At 40.4% G+C, this 12,027-nt stretch overlaps 1 protein-coding gene across 1 annotated transcript in view; it reads left to right on the top strand.

Moving 5' to 3' along the window:
- Positions 1–12,027, top strand: part of LOC119500673 (protein kinase C-binding protein NELL1-like) — a 384,179-nt gene that overhangs the window by 197,514 nt on the left and 174,638 nt on the right. The gene's annotated exons all lie outside the window — the stretch shown is intronic.

Genomic DNA, 12,027 nt, shown 5'->3' with positions numbered 1-12,027 from the left:
TCCAATTCTCTTTGCAAAATGGACAAGCCATACTGTCCACGTCTTCCACGCCACCTGTGAATCCATATAACGTTATGCCTCTTTTTTCGGACGCTTCAGCAGACAGGATGGCACAGATGATCAAGGCAGCACGTTTCTGCCTTGTTAGCGTTGTGACCCGTACAGACCTCTGCTACCAAACAAACTTTAACCGCCTCAGAGCTTTCAAACAAATCTTTATTAAATTCTGTCAACAGCCCGCAGAGGCCGACGGGCCGTGTTTTTTTTTCTATTTTACACGTAGGATACAGTGTGAGCACGCAGGTGTAAGATCGAAAAAAAAACACGGCCCGTCGGCTCGTGCGACAGGCCGTGGATGATGATCGGACCGTACACATAAATCGTGAGCTTTGTCTTTACATCGCAAACGATTTACTCGTACAGTATAGGAGTTGGAATTACACAACAACATTTCTAAAATGTAATTAATTTAAAAGCTTTTCTTCTTAAACTGACGAGCTGCTCCTCTGAGTTTTACTCAGCTTTTTCATTAATTATTAATATTTCTTTTAACCGTTTAACCTATAGCGTTAATCAGTTAAAATGCTTAATGTCGGTTAACGGTTAAACGGTTAATTATTAACATCCCTATGTTAGGCAATTACTGCAATTTTGCCAGCTGAGCTCAGATACATCAAGTGACATCTCTTTACTCAATATATCCAAATGTAACCGTAACAAACCATGTAATTCTTTATTTTTACTCCAGAGACCTCCATTAGATTGGCAGTGGGCAGCTATTAAAAAGCCAATGTTGTCATAAAGATAAATTGCTGTAATTGCTGATCAGGACAACTCCAACACTCAGCAACGGAGCAGGCTGAGTTGTGACTGAATGTCAGTGTGACTGTGTGAGGAGGAGGAGGAGGAGGTGAACAGGAGTGACTTGATAATTGAGCCGTGGGTTATTCACATGTTAGATCATTTAATGAGTCAGACAGCGGAGAGGGTATCCTCTGCTTGGGAGCTGTTGACTTCATTAAAAACAGTAATGGTGTGTAATGATGTGATCAAGCTTAAGCCTGTCAGAGCGCAGCAGCAGGGTGTTGACACCCAGCACCATTAACATAATGTTGGTGGCATATGCTGTCCGTCTGAATGGCCGAGCGCGGGGTCAGCGATGGGATTGACACGATGAATGATGCGTTGAGAGGTTTGTGCCGCTCGCTTCTTCTCTTGATGGAAAAGATTGCTACGCGAAGCTGATAATCAACCGCTCAACTTGAAATGGTGTGACTGACGTGTGTTACTACTAAATATTAAAACATTATAATTAGGGCTGTCAAAGTTAACGCGTTAACGCAAATTCGTTTTAACGCCACTGATTTCCTTAACGCATTAACGCAATCAATCTTCCAGATGTTGTAGAGGGTTCAGTTTTAAAGCTAGAGTGAAGATACTGGTATCATATGAAACTAGAAAACCTAAGGAGTCCATTGGTACCATCGTACTAGCTTGCCGGGAAGGAGGTTAAACAACGCTACAAACTCCGAAAAATTGGCATGGCCATTTTCAGAGGGGTCCCTTGACCTCTGACCTCAAGATATTTGAATGTAAATGGGTTCTATGGGTACCCACGAGTCTCCCCTTTACAGACATGCACACTTTATGATAATCACATGCAGTTTGAGGCAAGTCATAGTCAAGTCAGCACACTGACACACTGACAGCTGTTGTTGCCTGTTGGGCTGCAGTTTGCCATGTTATGATTTGAGCATATTTCTGATGCTAAATGCAGTACCTGTGAGGGTTTCTGGACAATATTTGTCATTGTTTTGTGTTGTTAATTGATTTCCAACAATAAATATATACACACATCTGCATAAAGAAGCATATTTGTCCACTCCCATGTTGATAAGAGTATTAAATACTTAACAAATCTCCCTTTAAGGTACATTTTGAACAGTAAAGGCCTACTTTTTTGCTGAGGTTCTAGTGGAGCTCGCCCAATGATAAACACATACAGTAATATTAAGATGCGTTCCCATAGCAGCTGGACAACTTGTTAGGTCCCTTGACCTCTGACCTCAAATGTTTTCAGAAACATCTTGTAGTGTACTGTTTAACTGTAAAATGAGAAAGTTTGTGACCCGGCAGCCATGTTGAGATCAGTTGAGAAAATACCAAGCACCGCCCACCAGCCAGAGCACAGCCAATAGAAACGCCCAAAAGGTACGCTCTCTCTGAAATCAACTGTGATTGGCCAAAGTCTCCGATCACAGGCTAGATTTTCTAAAGCCATAAAGCAGAGCCATGAGGAGGTGCAGAAGTCTAGTTTTTTTTTTTTTTTCTCAGAACACTTGTTTTACAATATGCTGTAGGGTTATTATGGAATCTTTGTCCAGTGATGAGCAGTAAGATGACCCTGTTTTGTTGTCAGAACTTCCATCTCAAACAATCCCATTGATTTTTGATCAGTTATCAGTCTAATGTCCAGAGTTTAAAGTTTAGTTTAATGTTTAAAAAGAAGTGTGCAAAATGAACTTTTAGTTTTTGGGACATTTGGTAAAAAAAAAAAAAAGGCCATTAAATAAGCAAACAGATTCAGGCTCAAGTTTTTACTTGTCAATTCACCAAAATCTGCATGTCTTTGGGCTGTGGCAGAAAGCTGGAGCACACACACACACACACACACACACACACAAACACACACACACACACACACACACACACACACACGCACACACACACACAGCTGGTTTGAGCCCAGGCCTTCTTCCTGTGAGGAGTCAGTGCTGCCCATTTATTTTAATGAGGCACAATTGTCTTACGACCGTCAGTGTGGGTCAAATGTGCTTACATCACTAAGTCTGGTCATTCATATGCGGTAACTCATTGTCTTTTCCTGCATACTGTCAAGAGTAGGGGGAGGGGTTGGAGGCGGGAGTCCGGGAACCAATCCCAGCATGCACTAGGCAAAAGGAGATCAACCTCCATTCACTGCTGGGTTTCAGTCAGAGTTGCCAAGTCTGCTTAATATGAGCGACTTTGGGCTCGTTTTCCTGAAAAGTCACTTACACATATTGGTAGTCAGGGGTTGCGTTTGTTTAGGCTTGTTTCTAAAGTGTAGATGCTTATTTGGGCTTGCTCTTGTCTCGCTCCTCTATACAGGTTTAGTTTGTCCTGTTGCAAGATCCATACACAACCCCCATCCCAGTTTGCCATTTTTTTAAGTGTGATATTAAAGCACATCATGCCGATCTGATTCAACATGCAAGCACTGAAAAACATAAAAGAAACGCTGCACTGTTCTCTTCAGTAAGGCTTATGACAACAGCTTCTTCCCAGCTACAATAAGACTGGTAGCAATGGACATTAAAGAGGGACACAAATACCCCACACCTCACCTCGGTACCATTATTGACTCACAGTGCACCTGAACCAAATGGACTGAAATGCTGTGCAATATGCTGCCCTCCATTGTGCAATCCTCTGCAATATATTAATTTTCTTTTTTATATATTTTTATGAGAGCTACAAGTTCTTTTTAATATGGTCATGGAGCATACAGTATATTTGTATTCTGGGGGTATCGTGCCTATGCAGAGGGTAGTTTAGTTTATTTATTGACTATACTGAGGGTGTTTTATGTTTTAATTATCTATTTATTTATTTGTTTATTGTGTTGAGTTGAATGTGCTACTTATTTTTTTGTACTGTAATTACCTTGTGCCTTTTCGTCTTTTTCTTTTCTTAAAGCTGACTCGGTGTAAAGAATTCCAATGTGCTTAGGTACAAATGGCAATTGGATGGATTGCAGTCTCAAAGTAAAACGAAATTAAATTAAATTAATGAAACAAAACAAAAATGAAATAAATGTAAAGTTACAAGCTAAAAGTGGATGCAAAAAAAATACCTTAAAAGTTCAACTTCTTTAAGTTTATAACAAGAAAAATGCTAAGTTACAAGCTAAAAATGCATGCAAAAATGCAATGCATGCAATCCAAAATAAATTCCTATATTTGAAGTGATCAAATGTGTGTGATCCGCCTCTCTCTCTCTCATGTTGTGGTAGGTAGGTCGTATAGACCCGATTGCTTGTGGCAACGCTGGTTTCAGCACCACCACTGAGAATGCTCTGTGATATCGGAAATTAAACTAATATTTCCAAATGCAACGAATAGATTAACACCCAAGCAGAGTCTATTTTGTCTATAGACATTGAATTTTGTCACAGACGGAGCTTCCGCTCTACCTTGCTGACAATTATTAATCTCCTGTGAAATGGAAACAAAAGTTTGCCTCTGCAATGCTCCTGCTTTATGGACTGAGATATGAGATTCAGCGCGGCGCCTGCAGAATTGCTCCCAATTTAACGTTCAGAGGAAAACCAAATATAGCGTCTGTGGTTTTGATTGGCAGAAGGTTAAACAGTGTCTTATCTGCAGACACAGGATATGTAATCACAGAGGGATGCTGGCGTCACATTGCCCCACCTGAGAGGCCGCCCTGTCCCGCAAATCATCCGTGAAGGGAGCTATCAGGCTATTAATCACGGGCGTACGCGGCACCGTATCTGTCACCTGGCTGTTAATGCGTGTGTCCGTGTGCAGCTTCCATCAGACCAGAGCTGGATCAGTTCAGCGGTCATTCTGCCTTTTTATTTTATGCTTCATCCCTGTTTAGCGTCGCTTATCTGGGCTTCCACCCTCTTTCTCAATCTCTCTTATTTTTCTTTTCACCGAGATATTATTAAGGGAAATATACACTTTATCTTACTGGTTGATGTCAGGGGCAACATTTACATACCCAGGGCATTCTGTAGCTGGAGTAATTTGGTTTTGAGTCTATATATGTATGTATGTATGTATATATGCGTATCCTTCATTACTATTTACAATGTTCTGAGAATAAGCTCAGGCTCTGATGATGAGAAGCCTTGCCAGGAGTGCTCTATTATCATATTCATTTAACCCGTATTTAACCTTGCCGCCGTCTCCCACTAAATAATGTAGCTGTTGCGTCTGACCTGTGGTCAGTCTCACAATGTTTCATCACTTGGGAATGAATAGCTAATGGGAGTGTACCTGAATGTGCACATAAACGTTTATATTTTGCTGCAAATAGGGCAATAATGTGCAGTTGTGGAAAGTAACTTAAGCACATTTACTCAAGTAATTAAATACACATTTGAGATACTTGTACTTTACTTGAGTATTTCCATTTTATGCAACTTTATACTTCTACTCCGCTATATCTCAGAGGGAATTATTGTACTTTTTACTCCACTACGTTTATCTGATACTGATTTTAGTTACTTTTCAGATTACAAGTTTTCATCCCCTTCCTGTCCAGAGAAAACCACGTATCTCCAGATGTGTTGATTGTGATAGTTTGTGATAAACAGTGGTGCAATGCAACAAAGTAATAATACTACAGTATTTTTTGGGAGTATCTGTACTTTGGGGGTGGCAGTAGTTCAGTCCATAGGGACTTGGCCTGGGAACTGGTGGGTCGCTGGTTCAAGTCCCCGCATGGACCAAGTACTGAGTGTGAACTGCTTGCTGGAGAGGTGCCAGTTTGCCTCTTGGGCACTGCCGAGGTGCCAAACCCCCGACTGCTCAGGGTGCCTGTCAGGGGCAGCCCCCTCGCTGTGACATCTCTCTCATTAACGCACGTATATAGGTCCTGTTTGTGCATGTGTGTGTGTGTGTGTGTGTCCTGTATATAACAGAGTGAAACAATTGAATTTCCCCTCGGGGATTAATAAAGTGCCTTTCTTCTTCTTCTCTTCTTTACTTGAGTTTATATATTTCTGTCAACTTTCACTTTTACTTTTTACTATTGCAAGCAAGCAAGGTTTGGTGAATCAGTGGTCCTCTAGCTCACAAGTTACATCATTCACATGATGGGCAAGTGCAAACAAAGTGCCCTCAGAGCCGTAGTTTAGTTTTGATTTCCGCACAAGTCCAGACAGGCTGCATGTCAGATCATATTACATGCTACTATATGTGGGAAGGAAAAACTGAATTTTGCTCTTTAAAGCTGAAGTAGGCGAGATTGGAGCAACTATGATTAAAAAAAAGTTATTTTTATAGAACGGTCACTATATCGTGACAGTAGTACATTAAACAGATAACCTGAAAAAAATCATGTGCCTCTCTGTCCTCCGGTGCTCCTAACGGCATCTGCAAGATTTCACAGACCGGAGGAAAACAAGCAGTAAGAGCTGATCTGAGGTCTGCTGTCCATCTGCTGTCTATGAGAGCCGGCTGTCAATCACTCGCGAACTCCGACTAAACGGTCAAACTAGGCAGAACTGAGCAAATATGAATCAATATTATGTTACGTTAATGCCTATTTCTCTCCTCAAATGTTTTCAGAATCATCTTGTAGTGCACGGTTTAGCTGTAAAATGAGAAAGTTTGTGACGCGGCCGCTGTTGTAAAATCTGTTGAATGAACGGTAAATTCCAGTCACATGGCTGGAGCACAGCCAATAGGAACGCTCTCTCTCTGAAATGACCTGTGATTGGTCAAAGTCTCCCGTCGCAGGCTAGATATTTTAAAGCCTGTAAAAAGAGCCATGATGAGATGCAGAAGCCTAGTTATCTCTCAGAACACTTGGATTATGCTGAAAGGTTATTATGGAATTTTTGCCCAATGATGCCAAAAATATACTGCCTACTGCAACTTTCAATCCTTAAATTTGTGAAGACCTAATTTTTCTTCAAGTGTAATGCAGCCTCCATTTTAAGGTATGGCACACGTTAAGTACAGAAAATATCAGACACTTTTACTCAAGTAATATTCTAATAGGTGACTTTAACTTCTACTAAAGTCCTTTTTCTGGTTAGATATCTAACCAGAACTCCAGTTATTTTACTCAAGTGTGGTTTTCAGGTACTTCATCCACCACTGGTGGTAAACTGAAGGATGAAGTGTTCCTATATGTGCTGAGAAAATCCTCCCACTTCTTAAGCTAAATAAACTCTTTAAAAAGCCTCTTGGATCAGCTGGAAGATGCACTGTCACAAAGCTGAAAACAGGCTGTTTTTTTCTGAGACCATGATGCACTGCTGTAGATTAAACTCGCCAACAGGATATAAAGGAGTTAAAAACGACTACAGCAGTAAAATGCAACATAGACATGAATTCAGCAGTAATATTAATCCAGGAACATCATAGTACAGCACTGATGGGGGACATTTTATTGCACAGTTAATACTTTTACTTTTCATACTTTAAGTACATTTTGCTGATAGTACCTGTATAGTTTTACTACGGCTGTCAATTGATTAAAATATTAAATCGCAATTAATCACATGATTGTCCATAGTTAATCACAATTAATCGAAAATGAATCGCACACTTTGTATATGTTCAAAATGTACCTTAAAGGGAGATTTGTCAAGTATTTAATACTCTTATCAACATGGGAGTGGGCAAATATGCTGCTTTATGCAAAATGTATATGTTTATTATTGGAAATCAATTAACAACACAAAACAATAACAAATATTGTCCAGAATCCCTCACAGGTACTGCATTTAGCATAAAAATAATATGCTCCAATCATAACATGGCAAACTGCAGCCCAACAGGCAACAACAGCTGTCAGTGTGTCAGTGTGCTGACTTGACTATGACATGCCCCAAACTGCATGTGATTATCATAAAGTGGGCATATCTGTAAAGGGGAGACTCGTGGGTACCCATAGAACACATTTTATTCAAATATCTTGAGGTCAGAGGTCAAGGGACCCCTTTGAAAATAGCCATGACAATTTTTCCTCACCAAATGTAGTGTTATTTAGCCTCCTTGGTAACAAGCTAGTGTGACAACATGACAAGTGTTGGTAGCATTATATTCTTTAGGGTTTTCTAGTCTTATATGAGACCAGTATCTTCACTCTAGCTTTAAAACTGAGCCCTCCGAAAGATCGATTGTGTTAATGCGTTAAAAAAATTAGTGGTGTTACATTAACTTTGACAGCCCTAATTTTTACCTAAGTAATGTTCTGAATACAGAACTATTACTTGTAATGGAGTATTTTAACAGTGTGGTATTAGTACTTTTACTTAAGTAAAGGATCTGAATACTTCTTCCACCACTGATAATATGTTTAGATCTGTAACATACATGAACACACCATCTAAGGAGCAATATACACCGAGTGGTAACTCGCATGCTTGAAAAATGAAAAGCAGATTAATAATTACAAAATCAAGATATCGCCTCACTGGGATATTTGTGCAAATTCAAGATATGCACACTTATTAAAAGATATATGTGGTGCATCATATTAAAAGCTTCTAAAAGAATAATCCTCAGTAGCAGCATATAGAATGACAGTAGTGGAAATCAATATCAGAGTTTCAGTATTTTCATGTTTCTGTCCTGATAACCCGCGTAGTGGTCGGCTTAAGTTTAAAGTTATGCGGATGGCAGAGCTCCCGGTGTGTGCGGTGCATACTGTCTGTGTCTGCCGTCAGGTTCATGTAATAAAGACTCACAGTGTGACCCATTAACTGACTGATATAGCAAGTGCGCTTATCAAAGTGTTGATTGATTTCGATGATAATTAACAAGAACTGCAGTCAGCAGATTATATTTATTCACATCACTTCGTCTTTCCAGGTCTAATTAGAGAGGTTGAGAGCAGCTGTTTCACAGCTGTACGCGGGAACTCGTGTAAATATATATAAATACACACAGAGAGCAGCAGCAGTTTATATGACAACCTTTCCATCATTTAACCTATGTGTCTACGATGAAGAACCGGTGGTGGCAAACACTGGAATTTCATCTTATTTCCATACCAACGACTACAATTTTGTTTCAATGCTTTCAAATACGGTAAATCAATCACAATGTGGACTGAAATTCACAAAATATCTCCTTGAAAATGTTTAATATCTGAATTGAAATGAAAGTTGACGGACAAAACTGTCTTTGAGATGTAATAACTTTAATGACGGCTGTACCAAACATCTTGAAAATACATGTCCAGCTACCAAATGATGATGAATCACTTGTATGATAATGAAAAATGTTATGTTTGTAACACTACCGATGTACCACATCATTATTTTACATATTTAGCATCGCTGAATCATGTCGAGCATCTCTTCAAAAGTGTCAATGAGCTCAGCTCGTTCCTGTGAAACTAGTAAATGTGTCAAATCTTTTGACTTTCTTCTTAGATACTTAGGTACTGCATGCTTTTAAAAAATCAACACTATATGTAAACGTTATTAAAATAAAACAAACCACTATATGCAGAGCTCTCATCTATCTTTTTAAAGAACATACAAAAGAGCACAATCCCCTACTTCAACCCACATACAAATACATACAACATACAAAATAGTACTGTATAAAAAAACAACAACAAAAACAAGTCAACTCACAGAAGAGGCACTTTGAAATATCAGTAGTTAATCAGAGGTACTAAGGTCCATAACAGTTGTGAATGTGTGATCTTTTCAAGGGGCTGGAGGGCACATGTGTTCATTTCCAAACCCCGTTTAGCTATGAGGACAGGAGAATGAGACGTTGAGGTCACTGCTTTTCATTTTTGCAATACATAAAGCTTTTTTATACTGCATTCTGTAATCGTAGAAAAATCCCTTAAACATGCACAAACAAATGTAAAGTTTGGATCCGGTGTAAAAGGAGCTCCTGTGATATCAGTCGGTGTGTCATAGACCATCTTTACACCTTGCATTAACATGCGTTTTGGGTGATTGGATTGCTATCGGATGGTGCTTAACCACATGAAAGTACCGGGGCTGGGACGATTCACCTATCTCGTGACGGCTGGCTTGACCGCACGTTACTGCGATACGATAATGTTTCCTGTCCGTGACAGAGTTAGCATGCAGCTTTAGCCGTGATGTCTAGCTCTGCTTTTCCTGTCAATGTGTGAAACCCAAAGTGTTTCCATACTTTACTGGATGTGTAGTGTTTACCACTTTGGATTTAATATATGAGGGTGCAGGTCGTATCCACGCCGACCGGAACGGATATGACGTCACGTTAGACTACAACAATAAAAGTGCTAACTTCATTCTACCTCCCCATAGAATCAAATGAAGCAAAGCAAATGTATCGATTCTGGCATTAAAAAAATCAATTCATCATAGGCGAATCAATATTTCTTTCCCCACCCCTAGAAAGTACGGGTGTAAATGCACTCAAAAGACATTGAGGATGGATTGTGATCCATTGTGACCACATTGAACACAAGTGTAAATGCAATTTCCTTTTTTTAATCTACTGACAACTATGTGGACGAAAATACGCAACACTAGGACTGTCCCACGTACAATTTTTTGGGCTCCAGAGCTTTGTTAGTAATCAACAGCGAGTATTCAAAGCTTTGGCAGGGTGTCTGGGGTGGGGGCAAGGCTCAACCCGCAGCGCGTTCCCAGCGCTTCTCCAGTCACTGGACCGTCGGGACCAGAGAGATCACCGCCATCGCTCTGTCTGCGCTCAGCGTCTCCTCTCCTCATCCCTCTGCGTGTGCGAGTGTACGCGTGCAAAGTCACGTTTGCAGGCCCCCTCCTCCTAAACGGCGCCATTCTGAGGCTGATGTGTCCGTGCATCACGCACCGCCTCTCTGGCAGTGCCCAAATGCAAGCCTCTGCGTAATGTAGCTTCCCCCTCAGCCCTTTCAGACAGAACGATCGGATCTCAATGTGGACACCGGAGACGCATATTAATACCAGGTTTAAACGCAATCAGGTTAAATCATATCTAGATCCAATCTGGACACGAGACGCATTTTAATGCCAGGTGTAAAGGTGGTCATAGATGTACCAAAACAATACCACATCTAAAACATTTCATATCATTCAAGTTTGCGTTGGTGTCATTTCTATGGAATGAGGTAGAGTTGATGAGGTAAACCGTAATGTATCAGTGTGTTTATATGCACAATAGTGCTGTTTATATGCTGTTTGTGCGTGTAAACATCCCAGTTTCCTTATTCTGGTATCAAAACCAGAAACAGAACTCGGGAACTATGGCATAAAAACACTTTGTTCCAGTTTTCTAATCGCTGCCTGCAATCTATGCTGGTGCATCCTCAACTTGAGTCACGTTATTGGAGGAAGTCAAGTTGAAGAAGCTGTTGTTAAATGAACCAGAAACCAATCTGCTAAGGCACAGTAACTAGAACTAGCACTTCCAGAGTTGTTGTAAGAAAGGATCTTCGTTGTAGATAACAAAAGCTGTTAATATGAGGTATCCATTTTCACAGCAGCGGTATTCCAGACAGAGGTAGGTAGATATGTATCCATTTATGATGCTGGTAGATCCCTTGTCAAGGTCGTTGTAGATGATAGTCCAATTTTCACTCCAAGATATCTGTGGACCTCATACGTTAATTGGTTGAATGCATTAAAGCAGTGTGATCAGTCCTTGTAGATGTTTTTAAGATTAAGATTTACGAATAAAGTTATTATCATGTAGTCCACTAACAGGCCAGCTGATGATGATGGTGGAACTTCCACTTTTTGAAGCTGGTTAGTCAAAGGCCACCTAACGAGTGCCCTCACAGACTGACAACAACCACAACCACAGCACCTGCCACTAAAGATTGTTACTCCCTGTGAGCTCTGCACACACAAGCTCCGCCTCCGAAGAGAGTGAGAGGGGAAAATAAAGAGAGGAGAGAAACTGTTGTAGTCTCATTTTTTAAACACTTTCTAAATAAAAAGGGAGTTGAGTTCTCTTTAAAGAAGAATTTGAATGTGAAAAAGACAGTTGTCAGGGCATGAAACCAATGATTTGATGATCTTTAAGAATCAAGACTCCATAGTCTAATGGTACATGTCCACAAGAACCGTCCTTTCCACGCTTCCCATTCATTGTCTATGTATGCAGCCGTGCAATGCATTCTGGTAGCGTGGTGGCGCGATTCGAGAGACGGACCGTCATGTCGCCCACTCCTCATTTGCATAAAGTTGACTACTTTATGTAAATCACGGGTGTCCGACACGACTCGCCGCCTCTGGAAACACCTGAGAAACTTTTAAACTAA

Source organism: Sebastes umbrosus, chromosome 2, assembly GCF_015220745.1.
Source record: "Sebastes umbrosus isolate fSebUmb1 chromosome 2, fSebUmb1.pri, whole genome shotgun sequence".
Classification (NCBI taxonomy): Eukaryota; Metazoa; Chordata; class Actinopteri; order Perciformes; family Sebastidae; genus Sebastes; species Sebastes umbrosus.
The sequence above is the reverse complement of the archived record's forward strand: the minus strand, read 5'-3'. Positions and strand labels throughout refer to the sequence as shown.